At 45.0% G+C, this 26464-nt stretch overlaps 1 protein-coding gene and 1 long non-coding RNA gene across 2 annotated transcripts in view; one reads left to right on the top strand and one right to left on the bottom strand.

Moving 5' to 3' along the window:
- TENM4 (teneurin transmembrane protein 4) overlaps positions 1 to 26464 on the top strand; it is a 1230300-nt gene that overhangs the window by 579291 nt on the left and 624545 nt on the right.
- LOC142490385 (uncharacterized) lies at positions 10747 to 16397 on the bottom strand. Its single transcript, XR_012800048.1, has 2 exons — positions 16155 to 16397; positions 10747 to 12445 (listed from the first exon to the last, which is right to left on the bottom strand). It is a non-coding gene; the product is annotated as an uncharacterized LOC142490385 (long non-coding RNA).

Raw genomic sequence — 26464 nt, forward strand, 5'->3', positions numbered from 1 at the left:
CACATTTGTCCATGTGAGCTTTGCTTTAACAAACAACAATTTTATGGGATTTACACTTGGCTGATCCAATTTCTTGCTGCATTGGCTGTGCTTTATTTTTTAATACACTGCTTCTTGATCATCTCAACGACGGACTGCATGCCCCACGGAAATTCCATGGAATGAGTGGTGAAAGCTCTTCACATCAGGTAACCGGCATCAGCATTTATTATTTTTACCTCCCCTCACATAGTTCTCCTATATACTGGCCTATGGGAGTTTATATTATATATTGTACAACAAGTTGTGGTGGGTATAACTTGGCACTATTTACCTCCCAGGCTTAGTACTACTACTACTCTCACTGGAGATATCAACAAAAGACATTCCATACATTAGAGAATTAACTGAAACAGGACTTTACCATAGCTCAAACCGTGACTGAGCACCATTCACCTTGGACTGGACCTCTCATTTTTTAAGGTAACATTATCTCATTTTAACATAAACATATCCGTAACCCATATTCTCAAAGTTGCTTAACGATACGCTGTTCAGCTATTTTCCTTAAAATTAAGGGCACCTTGCATTAGACTTCTTCATACAGTATGGTAATGAGCACTTTACCTAACAATGGAAATCCTCAGACCTTCGTTACTGTTATTGTTATGCTAATAACGTAACTATATTTTTTGCCTGCTGTAAGTTGCCCTTACTCACTTCTAAACTCTGTGGAGCGTTGCGTTTTTTCTTTAAATAACCTACAAGGGAAAGATTAAGGCCTTAAGTGGTACCCATAAGAATGGACTGAGTGTAGAAATGTACTCTTTCATGATGTGTTATACTAATAGATATATTGTGGAATGTGGCTGAAATAGAGCAACACATGAATTTTATTTGTTTGTTTTTTATGGGATTAAATATATATTTAATGATGAAAGTGAATGTTAGATATGTTTAAGTGACCACTATTGTATACATAATTTATGGTATGACGTGTGAGTTTTCCCGAAGGAATCTACATATGAGAAAATGATTTTCAAGGAGACAGTAACAAATATTATAGGCTAAAGCAGTCATATTCCGGGCATTATTGAAATTCCTGCCCTCTGATTGGTTAAAATTCCGGGCAATATCCAATTAGTAATGCCCGGAAATTTAGCTGCTTGTAAAGTGCTGATTTCAATGTGATTATTTTCAGCCAATCAGCTTTCAGAAGAGCTGAGACAGGGCAGGGGATAAGTCTAAAATTAGGAATAGCTCTGAGACAGGGCAGGGGATTGGTTAACAAGTATCAGCCACGGGTTGACTCCTCCCCCTTGCTCCGTGAACTGAGAAGATTCAGTTGAATTGGTGGGGTGGGGGAGAGAGAGAGAGTCTGCAAAGCAAGTGAGTGTCTGTCTGCAGTTTGTTTCTCTCTCTGTGTGTGTGTGTGTGTGTGTGTGTGTGTGTGTGTGTGTGTGTGTGTGTGTGTGTGTGTGTGTGTGTGTGTGTGTGTGTGTGTGTGTGTGTGTGTGTGTGTGTGTGTGTGTGTCAGTGTCAGCGGCAGCAGCAGCAGCAGCAGCAGTGTTTGAGTTTAGCAGCAGATGTGTGTGTGCTGTGCTGTTATATTTGTGTAGCCAGGTCTCCCCGGAGTGTCAGCACCCCCCTCACCTCTCTGCCGATCGCGGGTGCCGCTGAGTCCAATGGCGGCCCCGTCGGGTGATACGGGAGGTGAGGGCGGTCGGGTCCTGGCTCGGGGGTTGCCGGGGACGCGTGCGCGTCACGGGGATCCAGGTGCTCTTGGAGCCGGGCGGAGAGTGCGCCGCCATTGCCCCTTAGCTCGCGCATGCGCAGTGGTCGCACATGCGCAGGTAGAGCCCCAGAGTCAGGGCGAAGTCGCGCGAGGGCAAGGCTAGGCAGGGAAGCAGTGAGGCAGCCCCAGATAGGTCGCGCATGCGCAGGAGAGAGCCCAGGAAGCCCGCGAAACCCTAGCCTATTAGGGAAGGCCTTAGGCAGGGACTACGAGTCCCAGGAGCCTCTGCGCGCCCCACATGATGCCAGGGAGCCAATAGGGCTTAGGATCTCCCTGGAGGCAGATAGATACAATTCGCGCACTGAGCCCACGCTAGTCAGTCCAGACCAGGAGCAGCAAGAGGAAGGAGGTAGGGTGCAGGAGTCAGTGACTCCCTGCACTAGGCCAGCAGCCCCCAAGGCCCGAGATAGCCCTGAGTCCCCCAGTAGAGTGGGGTCCCGCCAGTAGAGTCCCGCCAGGGACAGCCCTCAGGATAGGGACCCTGTCACTTACCTTAGTTGGAACTGGGGAACAGAAGGGAAGAAGTGGAAAAGCGGGCTGAGGTTAATTCGCAGTGCGTTGCTGCAGACGCTGATAGGTGTCAGTTAAGTAGTTGGAGCGAGGGAGCTGTGAGGGAAGGAAGGGTGCGGGGAGCGAGTGCAGTTCCTGTACCCACATAAGTACCCACACCCCATATAGGCCCCAACTCCCCACTAGGTTAATAGGTAAATGCTGAGGGAGGCCCAAGATAGGGACGCTGCCCTTAGTGTAGTGCTTTCTTGTCATGGTCACGGCTGTCAGTGCTGTGAGGTCTGACAGGCAGGCACCTTGTTGCGCAGCACGTGGGCTGCCAGCATCCAGTGGGTCACAGCTTGTTGCTGTAGGCGCTGGGACTAGTTTAGTAATAGTCAGGACCGGGAAGAGTTAGGGGAGTGGGGCAGGTTATTAACCCCTGTAGGCCCCTAGGAGTTTCCCCCTAAGCCATCATGGTTGCTGTACTATAGGGATGGCCTATAGTATAGCGCGTGTCACTTAGTGCTGTAGGGACAGGTCCTAAGTTAGGGATCCTGTCACAGTAGGGTAGATTAGATAGGGACACAGCGGACGCTGCAGTTCCTGCTAAGAGGTTCGGATCCAAGTTGGGGTCCTCAGAGACTGTTTCCAGGGTGGGATCGCCCTCGGCGGTCTGCGTGCAAGGAGGCCGGTTGGGGATCAGATGACGTCATCCTACGACTGATCCTTTGCGAAGCCCGTTGGAGAGCCGAGCACGGGAGTGCTCGGCAGGTACTATCTAATACACAAGTGCACCAACGGGCCCTTAGTTAATAGTGACTGCGCAGTCACCCACGATCTCTGCAAGAGTGCGGGACATTGGGTGGGGTTCTTTGGACACTGGGTGGGATCACCTGGTGTTTGGGAAGCGTCCTGCGGAACGTCGCAGTAAGTGCCTCCGAGAGAGAGAGGGACACCTGTTATTCTATGTTGTCTTGTCTGTTAGTAAAGTCACTAGTTATTATACATCACTGTGTATTGGTTATTTGTATGTGTCCTGCGAGGAACCACTCCCCCTCTGGTGGGAGCCATCACAGGTGGAGGCGCTGTACCGAGTAAGTGGTTGTCCATAGTATTTTAATTGCCCCAGGTTCCCCGTGGCGGAAGCTCAGCCCTCCTGTGAGCCAACAGGTAACGCACCAAACACCGAGTAACACTGTATGTTCCCTGCACCCCCACACTGTATCTGCGATTGGGGGGGGAATACCCGTTACATTTGGAGGTGCTGCTGAGATCGACTTGGGGTGCCCGGTATTTTTTTCTTAAATTGTGCTATTTTTGTTCGCCATGAAGAAGCCACGTGCTGATTTCCCGCCCGCGCGGGAAAATGTTGCAAACTGTCTGGGCTTGGCGAAAAACCTTAAGCCCCGCCCCCGCCAACTAAGTGACACCATGCAGAGCCAGGATCACTCCTTGAAAGAGTGTGCTGCCCCTCCTTCAGATTCCACCAGGGGGAGCAAGCACAGTGAGCCTAAATCAGTAACTGCTGTCACCACGGAGGAAAGTACAGGATGCCATGAACCACATCCTCCGTTGTATGGTGCTTGGCCAGTAGAAGGACTTTGTGCAATGTTTCTTGTGTGCCCGTGCTTACAGAAAGACCTTAAACTCTCTGGCGGTATGGATTTTAGGCTCTATCACCTACCAGGAGGGGTTAAGATAGTGAGATTTGCAGGAAAAAGGTACGTCAGAGGCCTTTGCCCCAACTGTGACTTTCCTGATGGCGAATTGAGCTGGGGACCCGAGTGTGTCTGCTGCGGGACACAGTTCCTGATGCCCATGCAGCCGCAGTCTACCGAACCAGCAGAGGACGAGGAGCCGGTCAGTATAGCTAACCCATCTACCCCTCTCATAGAGATTTCGGTGGGCCCGTGTGCCCACGTGAACATTCTAGACCCGGTTCCCGAGCAGGAATCTTCTGCCCGGCTAACTATGGAACCGAGTGAACCATCGGTGGCGATGCGCCTGCCAGCGAACCACCCCAGCGGTGATAAAAAGGAGACTTAGGAATCACAGGGTAAGGTGTCTATACCCCCATCTTCCTTTGGTGATTCCAGCGACCAACCGTTCGCGGTGATGTGCCTGCCGGCGGACCACTTTAGTGACGTCATTGAACCCACTATTTCGGCGGATACAGAGCCTGCTGTGGGCCCGTGGCCCTAGAGGAGGTGTATCCAGATGTTGCGGATCCTGATATGGGCCTGTGTGCCCTACCAGGGCCTGTCCGGCTTATTCCAATGGTACCATCGGTCCTAGAATGGGGACCAGTACCGAACGAAGACAAGGGTGAGTCGACTGCCCCAGGGGTGTTGGGGGTGAGCCTCCAGGTGACCGCGGAGCACAATAGCTCCTTAAGTCTGGTCACCAGGGCGAATGGCTCCCCTCTGCATCGCGTCCTGGCGGAGGTGTCCTCCTTAGAAGGTAGCTGTACGGTGGTGCGAGTGGACCCCTACCTACCTGACAGTGTTCCAGATGGAGAGAAGCCCATCGCAAGCCAGCGGAGTGGCGAGGAACCTACTAACTCCCCACAGGCTCCGATGGAGGTGACCGTGAAAAAGGCCAGAATTAAGGTTCCTGATCTGAGTGAGAGCCCGTGCCCTCCGACCCAAATGGTCCCAGGACTGGGATCCAACGCTCCCGAGTTTGAAGACAGTGAATGGACTGCCCCAGAAATGCCGGGGACCGGTCCCAAGACAGCCAAGGTGGGAACTAACAGTGTCTCCGAGGACCTGTTGTCCACCGGGAATCACCGCAGTGGTAAGGTATCTACCCTTTACCCCCTGCTGGGTGAAACAGAAACTTTGAGTACAGAGACCTTGCTAAGCGCTCGCTTCCCAGTGGAAGCCTCCCAAATGCTTGGAGACAAGGACTGTGTTGTAAATGCCCCATTAAAATTTGCCCCCTCTAAGCGCAACATGGAGCGCTCTGTCCGCCATGTGCTGGACCGAGGAAAAGGTCAAGATCTCCTGGCCTATCGCATCCATGCAGCGGATGGCCGGGTAAAGGTCTGGCCCAGAGACACTGTGCTATTCCTTCCACCAGGGGGAGGAAGTAGTACTGAACCGGTGACTGTCACCCCAGAGTGTACTCTCCAAGAGGTTTTTCTGGGAGAGGCTCACGGACGCAAAAGTGAGGTACCCCCACATGATCAGTTAGGGGCACCCCACAAATGGTCTCAGCTCGTTTCAGTCACTCCATGGGAAGTGCATTGTAACCTGTGTATAGTCGACCTGCTAAGTGTACCAATTATGCTATGCAATTTTTTATTGTGTAAACTTATGCCAGGGTATGTCGTTCCCCAAGCGGGGACGTTGGGTTTTTCACCAGGGGGAGTGTATAGCCATGTTTCCCCGGAGTGTCAGCACCCCCCTCACCTCTCTGCCGATCGCGGGTGCCGCCCAGTCCAATGGCGGCCCCGTCGGGTGATACGGGAGGTGAGGGCGGTCAGGTCCCGGCTCGGGGGTTGCCGGGGACGCGTGCGGCCGGTTGCCAAGGCCGCACGCATGTCACGGGGATCCCGGCGCTCTCGGAGCCGGGCGGAGAGGGCGCCGCCATTGCCCCTTAGCTCGCGCATGCGCAGTGGTCGCGCATGCGCAGGTAGAGCCCCAGAGTCAGTGCGAAGTCGCGCGAGGGCAAGGCTAGGCAGGGAAGCAGTGAGGCAGCCCCAGATAGGTCGCGCATGCGCAGGAAAGAGCCCAGGAAGCCCGCGAAACCCTAGCCTATTAGGGAAGGCCTTAGGCAGGGACTACGAGTCCCAGGAGCCTCTGCACGCCCCACATGATGCCAGGGAGCCAATAGGTCTGGAGGCAGATAGATACAATTCGCGCGCTGAGCCCACGCTAGTCAGTCCAGACCAGGAGCAGCAAGAGGAAGGAGGTAGGGTGCAGGAGTCAGTGACTCCCTGTACTAGGCCAGCAGCCCCAAAGGCCCGAGATAGCCCTGAGTCCCCCAGTAGAGTGAGTGTTGCCAGGGACAGCCCTCAGGCTAGGGACCCTGTCACTTACCTTAGTTGGAATTGGGGAACAGAAGGGAAGAAGTGGAAAAGCGGGCTGAGGTTAATTCGCAGTGCGTTGCTGCAGGCGCTGATAGGTGTCAGTTAAGTGAGTTGGAGCGAGGGAGCTGTGAGGGAAGGAAGGGTGCGGGGAGCGAGTGCAGCTCCTGTACCCACATAGGTACCCACACCCCAGGTAGGCCCCAACTCCCCACTAGGTTAGTGAGTAAGTGCTGAGGGAGGCCCAAGATAGGGACGCTGCCCTTAGTGTAGTGCTGCCTTGTCAAAGTCACGGCTGTCAGTGCTGTGAGGTCTGAAAGGCAGGCACCTTGTTGCGCAGCACGTGGGCTGCCAGCATCCAGTGGGTCACAGCTTGTTGCTGTAGGCACTGGGACTAGTTTAGTAATAGTCAGGACCGGGAAGAGTTAGGGGAGTGGGGCAGGTTATTAACCCCTGTAGGCCCCTAGGAGTTTCCCCCTAAGCCATCAAGTTTCCCCCTAAGCCATAGGGACGGCCTATAGTATAGTGCGTGTCACTTAGTGCTGTAGGGACAGGTCCTAGGTTAGGGATCCTGTCACAGTAGGGTAGATTAGATAGGAACACAGTGGGTGCTGCGGTTCCTGCTAATAGGTTCGGATCCAAGTTGGGGTCCTCAGAGACTGTTTCCAGGGTGGGTTCGCCCTCGGCGGTCCGCGTGCAAGGAGGCCGGTTGGGGATCAGATGACGTCATCCTACGACTGATCCTTTGTGAAGCCCGTTGGAGATCCGAGCACGGGAGTGCTCGGCAGGTACTATCTAATACAGCGGTGCGCAATCTGTGGGGCGCGACCCCCAGGGGGGGCACGAGACTGCCGACGGGGGGCGCGGGGTTTACAGAGGCCCCGCGCGCTTCCCGAAGGCACTTAAATTAAGTGCCGTGGGAGCTGCAGGGCCTCTGTAAACCATACTTACCCGTGGCTCCGGCGGCTTCCTCCCGGCGTCGCCATGGCAACGCGGCGTCAAAATGACGCTACGAGGTCATGTGACGTCACGTTGCTATGGCAACGTGACGTCATTACGCCGGTGCGAGGGTAAGTTGGGGTTGGGGGGGCGCGGGAGTGAGGGGACAGCCGGCAGGGGGGCGCAGGGAAAAAAGTTTGCGCCCCCCTGATCTAATACACAAGTGCACCAACGGGCCCTTAGTTAATAGTGACTGTGCAGTCACCCACGATCTCTGCAAGAGTGCGGGACATTGGGTGGGGTTCTTTGGACACTGGGTGGGATCACCTGGTGTTGTGGAAGCGTCCTGCGGAACGTCGCAGTAAGTGCCTCCTCGAGAGAGGGACACCTGTTATTCTATGTTGTCTTGTCTGTTAGTAAAGTCACTAGTTATTATACATCATTGTGTATTGGTTATTTGTATGTGTCCTGCGAGGAACCACTCCCCCTCTGGTGGGAGCCATCGCAGGTGGAGGCGCTGTACCGAGTAAGTGTTTGTCCATAGTATTTTAATTGCCCCAGGTTCCCCGTGGCGGAAGCTCAGCCCTCCTGTGAGCCAACAGGTAACGCACCAAACACAGAGTAACACTGTATGTTCCCTGCACCCCCACACTGTATCTGGGATTGGGGGGGGGATACCCGTTACATTTGTGTGTAGCAGCAGTTTGTGTGTAGAGGTGCTGTGTTGTGAGTGTAGATGTGCTGTGTTGTGTGTGTGTAGATCTCCAGTGTGTGTGTGTGTGGAGGTGCAGTGTTGTTTGTGTTGTGTGTGTGTGTAGCAGCAGTTCGTGTGTGTGTGTATATCTGCTGTGGTGTGTGTTGAGCTGCTGTGTTGTGTGCGTGTGCGTGTGTGTGTGTCTGTCAGTGTCAGCAGTAGCATCAGCAGCAGTGTTTATGAGTGTAGCAGCAGCTTTGTGTGTGTTTCTCAAATGTAGCTATTCTAGTAGCTCTGATGAGACTATCGGAGCTCTGTAATGGCGAGTTTATCAAAGATTAATCGCGCCAGCCCTTGGGTGGCAAGATGGGATCTGACAGCAAGACTTAGAAAAGAAAATGCATTTTTCCTGCATCGGATTGATGCTGGGAGTGTCAGGAGCTGATACCCATTAATATCAGCTCCGGAGACCCCCGGCTTCAATCCTATGCGATAAAGATACATTTTCAGACAGCTTCATTACCTTAGCGGCTAACCACTAAGACAGTGAAGGGGTTGACTACCAGTGCCCGTTTTATTGCGGGTAGCGGAGGTGGGTGAAGGTGGTATTTGGTCATGTGTGTTTAGGCCTTGCGGGGGCGGTTGCAGGAGGAGTAAACCCCCTTCATTACCATAGAGCAGGGGTGCGTAAGAGCCAATACAGGTTTGTTATATTGAGTAACTTGTTGCGTTATAGTATTCTGTATGATCACACAGAAGAGACTCCTCCCAGGAGGTCCCAAGCTGGCTTATATATACTAACATTGTTTACTAGGCATATCATATTATAATGACGTGACGCTTACATTCGGTGATCACGCGTGCTACTCCTTATACTAGTCTATCATTTTCAAGGTCCCTAAAAGCTAGTGAAACTGGAACAAAACAGCTCAGTACAACAATAAGGTACGTCAGGGTACATCTTATCCCTATAATTCTGTACACCAACAGAATATGTCTTATCACTATTGTGACGGTAGGGGCAGCTGGCGGACCTAATAAAGAGAAATCCCAGCTATTTACCCCTAAATCCATGTAACTTGGCCAACTATGTAAGGCTTATTTCAGCCAAATGTAATTTAATATCTGGGGGAGAACATGGAATGTATTTCAAAGCCTGTATTCTTTATTCCATGTAAATGCAATCTCCCAGTGAATCAACATTGTTCTGTGAAGTGATTTGGGCTAGTTGTAATTCTAAGTCCTGTCTTTTACATAATTACCTTATGTCTGTATTTATGCCTGTGTTAGCAATTCCTCCCAGATTAGATACCTGGTATTGTGTGGGGATGGAATTAATATGTAAGAAAGTAAATTAGATATTCCACTGTTGCTGTCATTTCTATGGAGAAAGAATAAGTAATTCACTCAGTTGAAGCTCTCCATAGAAATAGATCAGAACAAAGGTAGGGATTAGTTAAATGAATCAGTTATCAGACCTAAGCCCTAGGCACTGTTTCTCTTGGCTGGCAGCCTTGCTCAATGTTAAAGGATAGCCATAAAGGGGTAAATAAGGAACACTGCGGATCAGTCCATATGAAGTCCATCACTGGGAAGGAGTGTGGGGACCATCTGAGAGACACTCTGGGAAGGAGTGTGGAGTTGGACTGTGACCAGCTGGAGGTTCATGTCAGAGTGGCTGACTTTCTACAATTATAACATTTTCTGTTCCTTCCTGGATCCCTATCCTATGACCCCTCTTGGGTCCTATCATATCACTTCTCGAACCTTTTTCTTACTGTAGGTTCCCTGCTCCTTTGCATATGTTCTACCATAGTAGCAGTTTCTGACAATCTTTTATGCTCCCAACCAATAAAGACAGCCTGTACTTGCGTCCAAATTTCTGCATAGAAGCCTTTCACAAAAGCCGCCACTATATGTGGTCTTGCGTTCGTCTCTGCTTCCTCAATACCTCCATGCCTTGATCTTTTTCAATAATCTATCAACAAATTCACTTATTGTTTCTACCTTATTTATTTTGCATTTTCTGTTTCTTCCTTATTTTGTTTTGTTGTGTTCATTTTTGTCCAGTCAGTGGTTAAAGTAAATGCAGCAGTTATAACACCTTTAGGGGGACAATGAGGACAATAATATAATTTGGAGTTCCTTTTTCAGGACCCTCCTTTTCCTCAACAGAATTCTTTTGACCCATTTTAACCACCACACAGATTATAACAACGGCAGATTTACAATATTCTCACCAAGAACGTGTATACCACACAGTTTTTATCAATTGACAGGTACAATAACTTACTCAATAAGGGATTCCGTCACCCAGACTAGACTTCAAAGAGACATCATGACCTCATGAAACACTCAACATTTAAACTAAAGGCATTTCAAAAGGTACCTTAACTTGTCATATAGCCATAAAGTTGAGCGTCCCAATGAGAGCCGTCTGTCTCCTCTGGTCCAAGTGTCGGAGATGTTGGAATCCCATCCTCGTCACCAAACTGTCATTGTCAGTTTCTTTGCACACGGACAAGAGCCAACACAGGTTTTTTATATTGAGTCATTTATTGCGTTATTCCATACTGTTTGATCACACGGGAAGGTCACCAGAGAAACCTCCCAGGGGAGGTTCCAAGCAGGCTTATATAGACTAACATTGTTTACTAGGCATATCATGTTCTAATGACGAGACGCATACATTCAGTGATCACGTGGGCTACTCCCTATATGTATTGACAGGGAAATACTTATTTCACTGACAGACAGTAATATTTAGGATCGGACTGATGTCTCACTCACAAATACAAATGAACACACCAACACCAATTGTTAGTCAAATACAATTTATTAGTTACTTGGCTTCGGATAAAAACGTCATGTTCTTACTGGAAGCACGATACCAAATGTAGACAGCCAGCGAACCCCCATTCCTGGTAATGACATCTCACATCTGTTCCCACACGCAAAGCCTTCAAGCAGATCTAATGCCACTGGGCAAGGGTCTGTTAATCTCTCTTGCCCTGCTCCCAAGTTCAACCATATATACCATTATCTCCCGAGCAGGGGGGCAACGCACTCACTAAAACATTAACCTCTTTCAGTGCCAGCATACTGACCTAGAAAGGGGACGTATCTTCTGAGCTGCTAAACTGTGCTGAATCGGATTTAGAAAACAAAGCATAGAAACAGGAGGTGGGGGGCCTGGTGCCTATCGAAACTGTAAACACATATCTTTTGCAGAACCTGACATATTGTTCCAGACTCTCATATCCATTATTATAAACAGAAAATTTATTTCTGACACAATTTCAGCCATCATAGACATTTAGGCAAGAAAAGTTAACTCATTATATAACTGAGATTATAGAGCTAGGCCATCAGAAACAAGATAAATCTTCTTCTCCTTACATTCCACCTGCTCGTTCTGAGGCCTAGACAACTAAAATGGTTAATATCGTTAATAACAACAATCTTTTGAGTAAAGATTTGCAATTTTGATCTAAACCATCAGAGACAGGGACACACACCACTCCTGGTACACTCCACCTGCTGTCTCTGAGTGTATAATCAAACTATCCATATGCAGGTTTGAACTTAAGTGGTAAAGTGTGTACAGTGGCTTTGGTGATACAAGTAATGAGACAGAAACAATTTCCACATAAGAATACATAGTAAAATACCTAGCACTATCACACAGACACCTCCTTTGGCACCAAGAAGGTAGTCTAAAGCCATACGATTTTGCAAAGCTACAGCACTGATCTGTACCTGTTCGATGCTTAACTGTTCTATGGCATCAACAGTAGAATTGAGGGCATTACCTAACAGCTCGGCTAAAGCATTAATACGAGTGCAAGCTAATTATAACCCATACGAAGGGAATACAATACTTGGCGCAGCATGGGGTTTGCTTACAAGAGAACTGCGCCTATTGCGCATACGTCGTTGTGGTGGAGTTGGTCTAGTTTTGCGTTACAGAGCCAATATAACAGGTCCCTGTCCAATCTACTGGCAACCATTGGTATGCCCAATGTCCACATAAAAAATAAACATCAATCGGTAAACTTAGTGAGCTCCTACCTATTAAAGCATTCCAGCTGTAGAATAATTTGGGGACATTTCCTATAATTATTTGTTTCAAAGTATTGTTGCCTTCTGATCCACTCCTTGATACTACAATACCCCCATCCGTTTCAGAACAAGTTGAGTGCCCTACATCAAGTGATGTGGCACTACCATTATTATAGAAACATAAAGCCCCTTTGGATGGTACATTCATCACAGCGAGTCGGGTTATACTAATGATCGAAGAGGCCTGAGTCCCGAATAACTGAGGTCCTTGCCAACGTTCACAATCACTATTGGTCCAGGGAACTCCGACATAGGGATTCACTGTCTCTTTGGTGCTGGCGATGTCATCACAGGTCCATTGGTTTATTTGGTCAGTCGATTTGGCAAACTGATGACAGTGAGACTCAGGTATGTTAATCACCCACAATTTTGCATCTGGACCTGGAATCACTATCTGTAATAATACAGAAACAAAATGAAAGCAATAGGTTTTAATCTGTATGAGGGTTGGTACAATATACAGGCCTATTTTCCCCCATGTATAAGTACTAAATGGGTACTTCCCTGTCCTGCTGCAATTACCTCCCCCTACCTTCTCTTTTGTTTCTGAGCTTAGTTCCCTGCTGCAACTCAGGGTCCCCTGAATCTAGCTGTATAGAAATGAGAGCTGGGATGACTATATCAACCGTAACAAGCACAGTGTCTGCCTCAATATGTTGGTCTATATTCGTCCCAGTCAGCTGTATTTGCCACCGATAAGTGTCGGTCTCTATTATTACTTCTCCTTTATTTATTTATTTATTTATTTATAAAATGTTTTACCAGGAAGTAATACATTCAGAGTTACCTCTCGTTTTCAAGTATGTCCTGGTCATAGTTAATCTGACAAATAATACATGGTTACAAATACGGTACATAAATGAACAGGGTATACATTATATACAATACATTGCATACCCCAGAAACCTGGTCCTGTGTCCACACTACCATCACCGGACAGCTCAAGAAGAGAGGCAGGCAGGATAATTACAAACAATTGTGATAGTGTGTGAGAAACCCCATATCCGCATTAAGGGCCTCATTCAGAGAATTCAGAGATTCATAAAAAAAATCACCGGACCATTTAAATCACCCTTTTTATGAGCGTTGCTATCACGGTATTCAGAAAGCCTTCATTACCTGTCATAGCAAAATTCACAAAACGGGTGATAAGCCGGTGATCTGATGAACGACCCTCTGAAAAGGCCTTACCCGGCGAGTTGTATCTACTGCAGAGAGAGCTGCCGTTTCTCCCTGTGCAAATATCGCCCGAAATGTATGTGTATAAATTTAAATTTTGTTAATAGTTTAGATGAGCAGGGGGTCTCCTGAGCTGAACCGCATTGGTTTCAGCCTCAGGGACCCCTTACTTGCCGAGATACAGGCCCCATTATGGGGGGCCGGTATCTCCTATGCATTTTATTCCCATGGTCACGTGACGCTGACATTTAAATGCATAGGAGATACTGGCCCCTCATAACGGGGCCTGTATCTCAGGAAGTAGGGGGTCCCTGAGGCTATCCGCTATGGTAATGAAGTTTACTGTAAATGCATTTTTATTGCACAGGATTCATGCCAGGGGTCTCTGGTGCTAATATTAATGGATATCAGCTCCAGAGATTCCCGGCATCAATCCTTTGCAGGAAAAATGCATTTTTTTTCTAAGTCCCATCTCGCCGCTTCTCTGCAGGTTTCCAACACCTTTAAGCCAACTTTTTCTGGCGTGAGAATTTTGTGATAAAATCACCATTCTAGAGCGGTGATAGGCGTTCATAGCCAAATCACTGCTACTAGAATTGCACGAGTTTATGAACATGCCGAAAAGTGGTCATAAGTGGCTTATCATCGCTGCCTCTGTGATTTTTTTCAGTCTTTTATCACCCTCTTATCACTGCTTACTGAATAGCAGTAGGCATTTTGGGTGATAAGTGCTTGATAAGTGGCTTATGAACGCTTTCTGAATGAGGCCCTAAGTCCTCTTTGTTCTCTAAAGTTCTCTACGGTTCTCTAAGGTTCACTAAGATTCTAAGTTTCAAGTCTCCAGCAAGAAAGATGGCGGGCGGCTCTTTCAACATTGCTGCTTCAGCAAAATCTGCCTGGAATCTAGTTTTTTATCTCAGTTCCCAAGTAAGTGTTCTTTCTGCCCGAGGTTTGTGTATCATTGTGTGTATGCCTTTTCTTGTGAATAAATGTACAATTTATTTCATTAACTTGTTTTCCTCAATGCATGATCCTGGTAAAAAGGTGTAAATTGCCTGAACTCTTGTGAAAGGCTTTATTTACTGTCTTTGACACCAAAACAAGAGGAGTTTATGCGGATATGGGGTTTCTCACATGCTATCACAATTGTTTGTAGTTATCCTGCGTGCCTCTCTTCTTATCCACAGCCCTCCCCCCAAAGCATCCCCTTCCCCCTCCATGCTGTTCCTGGTCACTGTTTTATTACCCTTCCATGTCTTCAAACAATTTCTCACCCTACCTTATCTACATTACATCTCTGTTTTTTTTCCTGCTCTCCCAAACACTGTTTTAGCCATAGATTCCTTTGTTAATCAGTATGGGGGACCTGAGGAAGAGAGGAGAACTCTCGAAAGCTTGTGCTATAACAAACTTAGTCCAAATAAAAAAGGTATCACCTAATACTGAAGTACTCATTTATTCTGCACTATCCCAACTGGACTAATACTGCTATTTCAGTTTTATTCATATATACATATATACTGAATGTGTATTTTAACTCACTTATGACACCACAGCTGACCAAAAGGCTGCAACTAAATTCTAATTGTATTGACCCCTCCTGACTGATACTGTTAAATATACATACAGGACCCCTAAAACAATGGGATGACATTCCAGGTGGGTGTCAAGAACACGAATGCTGAAGGGTACTGGGGAAGAGATGAAGGGCGCTGGGGGGAGAGCTGAAGGATGCTAGGAGAGAGCTGAAGGATATTTGGGGAGCTGAAGGGTGCTGGGAGAACTGAAGGGTGCTGGGGGAGAGCTGAAGGTGCTAGGGGGAGAGCTTAAGGGTGCTAGGGGGAGAGATGAAAGATGCATGGGGAGATGAAGGATGCTGGCAGAGCTGAAGGGTGCTGGGAGAACTGAAGGGTGCTGGGAGAGATGAAGGGTGCTGGGGAGAGCGGAAGGGTGCTAGGGGAGAGCTGAAGGTTGCTGGGGGAGAACTGAAGGGTGCTGGGGGAGCTGAAAGGTGCTGGGGGAGCTGGAGGGTGCTGGGGGAGAACTGAAGGGTGCTGGGGGAGAACTGAAGGGTGCTGGGGAGATGTAAGGTGCTGGAGGAGAACTGAACGGTGCTGGGGGAGATGAAGCGTGCTGGGGGAGAACTGAAGGGTGCTGGAAAAGCTGAAGGGTGCTGGGAAAGCTGAAAGGTGCTGGGGGAGATGAAGGGTGCTGGGGGAGAGCTGATGGGTGCTGGGAGGAGCTGATGAATGTTGCTAGGGGAGATGATGAAGGGTGCTGAGGGGAGATGATATGATGTTTTGTGCATTTTTTAGTATGTCTGCGGTCTCACCAAATAAACCCCATTTTATTCAACAATGTTGTCCTGCCTAGTGGATTGATCCAAGAAGGTATAAGGTGTTAAAAATGCTGGTCTTCCGTGACAGTCTTTTAAAAAAAGAAATGTATCATTTGTAATAATAAATGCTGTTTTACCCATGCGGCACAAATCTGTTTTTCTTGGAGCATTTCGGCCCTTCTCACTTTACAAGTTGTGCAGGCCTGGTGTATACAATGTAATGTTGGTCAGTGAATTGGAGAGAGAGTGAACATGTAGCAGCTTCCATCCTGCTTGTATCTTGCTAAGAAAAATTCCCTTTCAGCTAAACATCTTATTATACAACAACACATTATCGCTCCAATAATTGACAATCCAAAACCCAAGATGATAATATCATTCACGTGCACTCAGAGTAAAACGTCCAGTCCCAGTTCGTGACGCCAATTGTATTGACAGGGAAATACTTATTTCACAGACAGATAATAATATTTAGGATCGGACTGCTGGTCTCAATCACAAATACAAATGAACGCACCAACATCAATTGTTAGTCAAATACAATCTATTGGTTATTTAGCTATGAATAAACATGTCATGGTCTTACTGCAAGCATGATACCACATGTAGACAGCCAGCGAACCCCCATTCCTGGTAATTGCATCTCACGACTGTTCTTGCACGCAAAACCTTCAAGCTTATCTCATGCCACGGGCAAGGGTCTGTTATTCTCTCTCACCCTGCTCCCAAGACCAAGCTTATATACTAGTCTATCATTTTCAAGGTCCCTAAAAGCTACTAAAACTTGAACAAAACAGCTCAGTACAACAACAAGGTACGTCAGGGTACATCTTATCCCTATAATTCTGTACAACAACAGATTACATGTATCTTATCACTATAATTCTGGGCGTTCAGCCACAGGCATGACGGTGAAATCTACTGTCAGCGAACCTCATCCTTATAAACAAACACATTCTTTTACACAGAAATGGATACTGAGACACAACATGACAGACAAAATTAATTCTGAATACTGCTCATAATTCTTCTCCAGAGATCTCCCAGTCCATTTCAACATTATCCAGCCAGCATAAAGTAAATAAAACTTTCACTTACCCCATGCCAGGATGAAGGCCGTCTTATCACCATCCCCCACGTCCTTGTCCTCTGTGGGCAGCAACACCACAATAAAAATACAAACTAATGCCTCTAACCCCTTAATCACCTCAGCGGTTAGTAACCGCTATAGTAATTAAGGGGTTAACCCCCCTCCCCCTCTACCCACCCAGGAGGCCTAACCACCCTCCCAGCACAACTACTCCACCCTCTACCCATTGATTGGCACAGTGGTACATCATGTCTATATAATATAGGCAAGAATAGCCACTATAGCAGTCAATGGGCAACCTATAAAACACGTAGGTGTTTTTATTTTGGTCACATTTGTCCATGTGAGCTTTGCTTTAACAAACAACAATTTTATGGGATTTACACTTGGCTGATCCAATTTCTTGCTGCATTGGCTGTGCTTTATTTTTTTACACACTGCTTCTTGATCATCTCAACGACGGACTGCATGCCCCACGGAAATTCCATGGAATGAGTGGTGAAGGGTCTTCAAATCAGGTAACCGGCATCAGCATTTATTATTTTTACCTCCCCTCACATAGTTCTCCTATATACTGGCCTATGGGAGTTTATATTATATATTGTACAACAAGTTGTGGTGGGTATAACTTGGCACTATTTACCTCCCAGGCTTAGTACTACTACTACTCTCACTGGAGATAAAGTATCAACAAAAGGCATTCCATACATTAGAGAATTAACTGAAACAGGACTTTACCATAGCTCAAACCGTGACTGAGCACCATTCACCTTGGACTGGACCGCTCATTTTTTTAGGTAACGTTATCTCATTTTAACATAAACATATCCGTAACCCATATTCTCAAAGTTGCTTAACGATACGTTGTTCAGCTATTTTCCTTAAAATTAAGGGTACCTTGCATTAGACTTCTTCATATGGTAATGAGCACTTTACCTAACAATGGAGATCCTCAGACCTTCGTTACTGTTATTGTTATGCTAGTAACGTAACTATATTTAGCGCCTGCTGTAAGCTGCCCCTACTCACTTCTAAACTCTGTGGAGCATTGCGTTATTTCTTTAAATAACCTACAAGGGAAAGATAAAGGCCTTAAGTGGTACCCATAAGAATGGACTGAGTGTAGAAATTTACTCTTTCATGATGTGTTATACTAATAGATATATTGTGGAATGTGGCTGAAATAGAGCAACACATGATTTTTATTTGTTTGTTTTTTATGGGATTAATTATATGTTTAATGATGAAAGTGAATGTTAGATAGGTTTATGTGACCACTATTGTATACATAATTTATGGTATGACGTGTGAGTTTTCCCAAAGGAATCTACATATGAGAAAATGATTTTCAAGGAGACAGTAACAAATAATAACGCAAATAATATTTATTTATACACAGTTCAGGCCCTGTGTGTAAATTTTTTGTTTTAAATGTAACATATAGTATATAATAAACAGCAAATAGAATATACACATCAGACAACAATAAATCTATATGTACATATTTACAAATGACACCTTCTGTTTGGTGGGGCAGCCTCCTCCTGCACATGGCCCTTGGGTACAGGGCCTCCCACGGTGGACATGTACTGGCAAAACTGGTGTGTCCTTGAAAGAGGGATCAGGAGGAGTTGTATCAAGTATTGGAGATACCCCAGATATGGCCAGTGACTTCACCGATACTACAGGGGTTGTGGGGACAGATGTGTTTATACTCTTCTGCATTGCCCAGGTCAGGACACTGACTGACCCATTCAACTGTGCAATGCGTTTAGTAACTTCCATTGTGTGCTGTCTAATAACCCGTAGAATTTAGCGACCTTGCCTCACAGCAGCTTCATCACGGCATATGGCTGCTTTCTCCTGGCGTCTGGCAGCTTGCTCTGTTATTTGGGTATTGAAGGTTGCCCTGGAGTCCAGACAGGCAAGGTGACCCACTATGTCCCTGAATCCTGCCCTTTGAATTTTCATTAATTCCTGCTGCATCTCCATCATGACAGTTGATGGAGCTGCAGCAGAAGGTGGAGTTGGCCAGAGACCAGCCACAGGAGATGGCTGCAGACCAGCCACAGGAGATAGCCAGGTACCAGCCGCAGTAGATGGCCAGGGATCAGCCACAGGAGATGGCCATGGACCAGAAGCACCAGATGGCCGGAGACCAGAAGCAAAAGATGGCTGGGGACCAGCTGCAGGGGACCAGCCGCAGAAGATGGCTGGGGACTCGCCGTAGATGACTGGGGAACCAGCCACAGAAAATGGCCAGAGAACCAGCCAAGGAAATGGCCGGGGCAACCAGCCACAGGAAATGGCCAGGGAACCAACCACAGGAGTGGCCAGGTCCAGCCACAGGAGATGGTTGGGGAGTAGCCACAGGAGATGACTTGGGAGCAGCTGCAGGTGATGGCAGGGGAGCAGTTGCAGGGGCTGTCCGGGGAGCAGTTGCAGACTTATCAAGATCTTCATCTTCAATGAGGCTCTCCAGCTCCTCATCATTACATTTTTGGCTCCTGATTCTAGGTTCCCCAGCAGCAGTAGTAGTAGTAACCCCAGCAGAGGAGGTAGATTCCATTCCTACTGTTTTGCAGACAGAAATGGCAGAAGTTTGCTGTTAGGCAAGTGTTTTTATTTAAAATTGTAATATACTCACGGGCCCGGTATTAAGGTCATGCTAATACTTAACGCGTCATCAACTAATGTGCTCTTAGACCGTTCCTTCCCAGTGCGCATGTGCAGTGTATATTTTTAGGCTACGTTAATCCCCTTCCTTCAGGTAACGTTACGTTGGTCGTTTTGCTAACGGACCTTAATTTTGCATATCATTAGCTTTGAAGATACCCGTTAACAAGTGTGAAATTAAGACCCGTTACCAATTTAGGGAAATTTACATTATTTGAACTAAATTAGCGTATTTCTGAAGATCTACCCCATACTACAGTACGTACCTTAACGATCCAAAATCTATAAAATCAAGAGGTATATTAATAAACAGATTTATTTCATATATTAAGTGTACCTTCCTTCTATTTTTATATGTATGCTATAACGTTAAGTGAGAACCTAAATTCAATCATTTTTAATTTTGATAGTAAAAGCCTGTAATGCTGGCACCAAATGTAATGCAATTTCCTTTAATCCCTTTCACAGAAGTTACTAAATTAAATGAGGGGATAAACGGGCAATCTTCTGCCTAATATATAATCACAAGGATCCACTTGCTTATTATCCAGGTTAATACATTGTTTACTCTGAACAGAAGGAGACCGCGGACATACTTTTCATGCCTTCAGCGAATAGAAACTTTACCTGCAATTAAAGCACTTCCAGACGGGGATTATTGTTTGTTGTTAGTTAGGTTAGTTGGAAATAATTAAAAGGCATTCCAGCATTATAGGAAAATAATGCTTAAACAATGTCTGCCCTAAAAGCACAAACCTCTAAGTAGCATCTTGCCTTTAAGGAATCAGTAGGTATATGTATTTATAGATGCATTAGGGTAATATTATGGGGCCCCCTTAAACATAAGGAATGTTTGGAAAGACCTTGTTACAGGTGCCCGACTCTTGTACTTCAGATAAAGCTTAACACCCTCTTAACTGGGATCAATACTGGAAGGGACGGTAATAAACTGTAGAGTTTATATTAATGAATTGCATTCATTTTATTTAATAATCAGAAATGTAAATGTAGCTACTAGTATTTCACATGCATGTATTAAAAAGGGGCACCAATCATGAAAATAATAGAAAATGTTGATACCAAGCCTGCTAAAGGTGTTTCTATCATTTGTATAGCACATTGTGGGTTCTGTAAATCTTTGTGCCAGCATATTTTTAAATTATATGCCAATTAATAAAAAGCATTGCTTTGTGTGTAGTGCTTTATGTATTATTATTATTATTATTATTATTAATAATAATAATAATAATAATAATAATAATAATAATAATAATAATAATATGACAGTTATTATATTTAAAGGAAATGTAGAGGTCCTTTCTTAAAACAATTAGGAGAAATGTTAATAAATATCTGATAACTCTTTTGAAAGCCCCAGAGGCAATTAGACTGATATGGGACAAGGGATGACCCCTGATTTACCTAGGTCAGTTGGGCCGAAAGGTGATTGGTTAATGGGAAGCTGGTGAATTAGGCAGGAAAGGTGTAGGTTACCAAGTAGAGATAAGGCAGAGGTTAAGGGATTGGTTGAAGGTGTGTTGCAAGGCTAAGGGGAAGGGTCAAATCATTGGCTGAGTCATGGTAGGGAGCAGTCACATTTTGGTGGAAATTTGAGGCTATAAATAAAGGACAGAGGCAACGTATTATCACTCGCCTGTGACGAAAACTGGATCAAGTTTCCTCCCCTCCCCGCTGTCGATGTACATATTTATGTTATATCAATTTTTTTAATTTAACAAAAAAGGGGTTATTTGTCACAGCACAAGGTTGGAAAAGGGCTCATTCTGAGCATGGTCTCAGGAATGGTAAAATGTTGGGTGGGTTACTTCTGAGCATGGTCTCATGAATGGTTAAATGTTTGGTGGGTTACTTCTGAGCATGGTCTCAGGAATGGTTAAATGTTTGGTGGGTTACTTCTGAGCATGGTCTCAGGAATGGTTAAATGTTTGGTGGGTTACTTCTGAGCATGGTCTCAGGAATGGTTAAATGTTTGGTGGGTTACTTCTGAGCATGGTCTCAGGAATGGTTAAATGTTTGGTGGGTTACTTCTGAGCGTGGTCTCAGGAATAGTTAAATTGTTGGTTTGGTTGTTTGGGTAAATTAGGTTCCTGGCTCGGAGGCAGAGCCATTATTATTTATGAAATCTGTTTCTAAGACTGGGAGGCGAGAGGATAACTTCCTTATGTAATGCTTTCTGTTATGTATTATTATGATGGTTTAATACATTGTTCTGTGGCCTTACCACAAACTTATGTTTGTGTCTGTGGTAAGTTATTTCAATTTAGCCAATTTTTAGTTTAAATGGTAATGCATCATACAGTTTACATAGTAATAGAATATGAGTTCGGATATATATATCTAACTCCCAAATACAGGATGGTACCTTGTTAGCCTTTGGAGTAGACAAAAAAAATCTTTGTAATAAAAAATAAACAAAAGTAAGCACAATATTATACAATTAATAGGTAACTGAAGTTTTAAAAAAAAGCAATCTTACATCTCATTCTCAAAAATACAGTAGGAAACTACTTTGCAAAAAAAGAACTATAATATGGTTAAAAAAAATGCAAAAGTATTTTGTTTAAAAAATAAAAAAAAAACATAAAAAAAGATGTCACCTTTTGGATCCAAGTGTAAGGTGTAAGCAAAAAAATTATGATAAAGATAATGGGCCCAGACAAAAGTAACTTTGAGCGTTACTGGTATTACTTGTCGCTCACCTATAGAGATGTGTGAGCCATTCGCATGCAAAGTTGGTCCTTTTTTTAGTCACATAAAAACTCGGCGGTTCAGTCGGGGTTGGCAGGCGATTCGCACGGCATTAAGTTAACGTGCATTACAATTTCATTTTCTTTGCTAATTTGGGAAATTCACTCAAATGACAGGATTCACTTATTGCTAAGAATATAAACAGGGCGCGCACACCATGTCTCACTCACTGTCTGGCGATAAGTCACGGACAGGTTCCTCATTTGGCGATATTGCTATTATTTGAGGTTTGTTTTGCAGGAAATCGAATGTCTGGAGGGCGGCCGCTTAAAATGTTGCAAATGCATTTTTGATAGTTTCACACGTCTAGTCTCAGCTGTTTTGTAGGTGATTGTTACATACATAGTTACATAGTAGATGAGGTTGAAAAAAGACATAGGTCCATCAAGTTCAACCTATGCTAAATTTAGACAACAGATACATTATCCTATGTCTATACTTACTTATTGATCCAGAGGAAGGCAAACAAAAAAACTCATTAAGGGGAAAAATTCATTCCTTCCTGACTCCAAGAATTGGCAATCGGATAAATCCCTGGATCAACATCCTTCCCATGTATACTTATTTGGTATATCCCTGTATACCTTTCCCATCTAAAAAGATGTCCAACCTTTTTTTGAACAAATCTATTGTATCTGCCATCACAGTCTCCATACATTCCACATTTTAACTGCCCTTACTGTAAAGAAGCAAAGGAATGGAAGCAGGCACACGGTCTTTCTAAAGGTGCAGTTTATTGTGCCACCAAAGGTCCAACGTTTCGGCAATAGATTGCCTTTATCAAGGAGAGGGCAATTTATTGTCGAAACGTTGGACCTTTGGTGGCACAATAAACTGCACCTTTAGAAAGACTGTGTGCCTGCTTCCATTCCTTTGCTCAAGTACCTCTGGGATGTCTGGACCTTCCTGGACACAGCGCACCAGCAGATAAGTACCCCCCTCCAGCACCTACCAGCGGAGTGCATGTGCTTCTATATCTTACTGTAAAGAACCCTTTCCTTTGTTGCTGGTGAAATTTCCTTTCCTCCAACCTTAAGGGATGGCCCGAGTCCTTTGTACAGCCCGTGGGATGTAGGGTTCTTTTGAAAGCTCCTTGTATTGTCTCCGAATATATTTGTAAATAGTTATCATATCCCCTCTTAGACGCCTCTTTTCTAATGTAAATAAATCTAATTTAGCTTTCCTCTCCTTATAAGTTAGATTGTCCATTCCCTTTATTAATTTGGTGGCTCTTCTCTGCACTCTCTTTAGTTCCATAATGTCTTTTCTTAGGATTGGTGCCCAAAATTGTACTCCATATTCAAGGTGTGGTCATACTAGGGCTTTGTAAAGGGGCATAATTATGTTTACTTCCCTTCCATCCATTGCCCGTTTGATGCAAGATAAGATCTTGTTTGCCTTTGCAGCTACTGCATGACATTGAGCACTATTGCTAAGCCTGCAGTCTACAAGCACTCATAAATCCTTCTCCATCAAGGATTCCCCCAATATATCTCCATTTAATTTGTGTCGCCTTTTTATTCTTGCATCCCAAATGCATAACCTTACATTTATCTGTATTAAACCTCATTTGCCATTTACCTGCCCACGTTTCCAGTCTCTCCAAGTCCTTCTGAAGAGAAATTACATCCTGCTATGATTCTATTACCTTACACAATTTAGTATCATCAGCAAAGATGGAGACTTTGCTCTCGATCCCAACCTCAAGGTCATTAATAAACAAGTTAAAAAGCAGGGGTCCCAGTACCGATCCCTGAGGTACTCCACTCACGACTTTAGCCCAACCTGAAAAAGATTGATATTTGTCAGGAGCAGTTATCTAAAATATCAAGCTATTATACGGTAATTGCCGCCTAATGCAGCAAAATTTGAAAAATCCTATGTTTTTTTGTAGAATGTGAGAGAGGAGTCGAGTGGTACCCTAGGCAGCGTGCTTGGGCTACTGGTTGAATGATAGTACTACCAAAAGTAATGTGGAAGGAGGTAGTAAGGCCAGGTTTGGGAGGAAGTATAAGGAGGTCAGTTTTTGCCATGTTAAGTTTAAGCCGGCGTAGGGCCATCCAGGATGATATTGAAGAGAGACATTCAGAAACTTTGGTCTGCACAGCAGGTGTAAGGTCAGGGGTTGAAAAGTAAATTTGAGTGTCATCAGCATAGAGGTGATATTTAAACCCAAGAGATGCGACTAGGTCACCTAGAGAAAGTGTGTGCAGAGAAAAGAGAAGAGGTCCCAGGACAGAGCCCTGGGGTACCCCAACAGAGAAATCGATAGAGGAAGAGGACGTGTTAGCACAAGAGACACTGAGGTAAGAGGAGATCCAGGATAGAGCTTTGTTCCGAATACAAAGAGTATGGAGAATTTGAAGGAGAAGAGGGTGGGCCACGGTGTCAAATGCTGCAGAGAGGTCGACTAATATGAGCAGAGTGTAATGACTTCTGTCTTTGGCAGCATGGAGGTCATTTGTTATTTTAGTGAGGGTTGTTTCAGTCGAGTGAGCAGTGCAGAAGCCAGATTGTAGAGGGTCTAGGAGAGAATGGGTGTTGAGAAAGTGGAGCAAGCGAGAGAATTCAAGACGTTCAAGGAGTTTAGAGGCAAAAGGCAGGAGGGAGACAAGTCGATAGTTAGATAGTTAGAAAGACAGGTAGGGTCAATTTAAAAAAGGGGGGGAATAGTATTGATGCTTTAAATTGAATTTGACAATGTTGTAAATGTTACACGATGTGATACTTGCTGAGTAAATAAATCTAGACCTAACTGCATATTCATTTTAAATCACATAGCTCTGAATGTTTCTAGCACTGCACTTATAGTTTGCTGGTATAAGATTACAACTTGGCTGCTTTTAACAGTAACATTTTAGATCAGTCGGAGTACTGTATATGGATGCAAGAGGCGATATCCTGAAATGATACATATGTAGTTATAGATATCTGTTGTGGCACCTTTTATGCATATGAGTGCAATGATAAGGGATCTTTTTTCTCTCTTTACCATATATTCATTCCCAGTTTGCACTCCTCTAATACAAATATATATTATACTAGGCTGAGCAAGGGCCACCCTCTTTTCCTGTATACCTTTTATGTACTGCCACAGGAGTCTGCAATGAGTAGCTAAGGGGTTAATGTAGTGCTTCTTATTTTCCCCCTAGAAAAAAAGGTAAAGGAATTATGCCGTGAGGATGGGACCAGGGGTAAAATTATTCTTGGACATGGGCAATAATATGCACATTTATTCACATGTCAAAATCGTTTCGAATTTATAAAACATATAAAAATTCGGGTATCACAATAATGCTATAAGATTTACCACGTGGTCCATAAAGAAAAGTACAGGCACTGCATTCAACCCCGTTCCCCCTGGAAAAAAGAGCCCTGGGTTCATGTAAAAAACATTTGGAGGGCAGGAAGTCTGCTTGTGTATAATATTGTTATGCAGCTCAGTTCGTTAATGTCCAAATCATTTCTCAACATAAACATAAAAATGTTGCTTTAGTATAAAGCTCCTTTTATGTTATCGCTTTTGGTTTGAAAAAAGATGTTATGTAGGACTGTACCTGTACAGGAGCTTTCTGCGTGTTCAGCACTAAATGCTCCAGTCTATCGGGTTTCAGAGATAATCTGTGCAAGTATCACATTCCTGTCATGGCCTTTTAAACTGGGCATTGATTGGTTGCCAATATTTTTTTTAACTGATGAACAGGTTATTAAATTTGCGGCAGCAAAGTGCTGAGTAAAAGCAAATTCTAAATACCTTCTTACACTGCCGTTGCGTAGATTTGAAAAGGGCAATTGTTACTTAAAATTAAGAGCAGAAAGCACCAGGTTTAGGTGAGCAGCACAGGCGCTTATGGAAGAAAAGAAATAGTTAAGTAAATCAAAGTAGTTCCAGTTATAAACAAATAGAGCGTTTTAGCCTTGATATGGTATTTAAATAGTGGGTACTTCCTTAGGAGCAAAGTGAAGGTTGGTACTAACCCTGTGTTGTACATTACTATAATCTGACATATGAAGCAAAGGGATGTCAGGATCATTGAGATCTCTTCCTAGACGGAAACTCAGGAAATGTCAGAATCCATATCTGGCCTGGTTCTCCAACCCAGCCTGATGAAGGGCCCAGAGTTAAGAAATGTTGCTGTCCGCTGTGTATGAAATATGAAAACCTCTTGGCTTCATAGCTTCAGATATAGCGTCATGTACATTCGCCGGGTCTCGCGGATCGCACCTGATCTTCCGATGTTTTGTCGGCTGCTCGCAGCTGACTCGCGAGTGTGCCACCTGGCGGCCGTGCACTGAATAAATAAATAACGGCACAAATAATTCCGGCTGACCATGGACGCGGCGCGTGCGGCTCAGCACAG

The sequence above is a fragment of the Ascaphus truei genome, chromosome 3, assembly GCF_040206685.1.
Source record: "Ascaphus truei isolate aAscTru1 chromosome 3, aAscTru1.hap1, whole genome shotgun sequence".
In the NCBI taxonomy this organism is placed as follows: Eukaryota; Metazoa; Chordata; class Amphibia; order Anura; family Ascaphidae; genus Ascaphus; species Ascaphus truei.